This window comes from Rhinopithecus bieti, unplaced genomic scaffold (genome assembly GCF_001698545.2).
Source record: "Rhinopithecus bieti isolate Rb0 unplaced genomic scaffold, ASM169854v2 scaffold_11122, whole genome shotgun sequence".
NCBI lineage: Eukaryota > Metazoa > Chordata > Mammalia > Primates > Cercopithecidae > Rhinopithecus > Rhinopithecus bieti.
In genome coordinates this window covers 1-498 of record NW_016846526.1, presented here as the reverse complement: position 1 = coordinate 498, position 498 = coordinate 1, and the positions used below count along the sequence as shown (strand labels likewise).

The following is a 498-nucleotide window of genomic DNA, read 5'->3' as shown; positions in this document are numbered from 1 at the left end:
CTCGGGCGCCGCGGGCGGTGGGAAGAAGGCAGCCTCGCCGGGCTCCAGGCCGTCCAGAGGCGAGCGCTCGGGCGTCGGCAGCCCCAGGCCGTCGAACTCGGCGCCCAGCGGGGGCAGCTCGCGGAAGGCGCGAGCCGAGCCAGGCGCCGCGGGGAAAGGCTCGGGCGGTGGCTGCGGGGGCGCTAATCCGGGGAGCAGGAGGCCGGGCTCCAGCCGCCGGGCCTTGCGCGCCTGCTTCTTGCGGCGCGGCCGGTACTTGTAGTTGGGGTGGTCGCGCAGGTGCTGCACGCGCAGCCGTTCGGCTTCCTCCACGAAGGGCCGCTTCTCCGCTGCGTTCAGCTCCTTCCACGCTTTGCCTGCGGGCCGCGGGCGCCAGTGAGTGGAACGCCGTCGGGCGGGTGGGCGCCGAGCCCTCCGTGCGCCTGGGACGCCCCTCGAGGGTTCGGCGCAGCCCCCGTACGCCGCGACCCGGGACCCCCCGCCCCATCCCCCCCGGCC

General features: G+C 77.1%; 1 pseudogene across 1 annotated transcript; it reads right to left on the bottom strand.

The window, feature by feature from the left end:
- Nucleotides 1-3: 3 nt before the first annotated feature.
- On the bottom strand, nucleotides 4-489 carry LOC108525156 (transcription factor SOX-18 pseudogene; annotated as a pseudogene). The gene has a single exon (XR_001884222.1). The product of XR_001884222.1 is annotated as a transcription factor SOX-18 pseudogene (transcript).
- Between the last annotated feature and the right edge of the window lie 9 nt (nucleotides 490-498).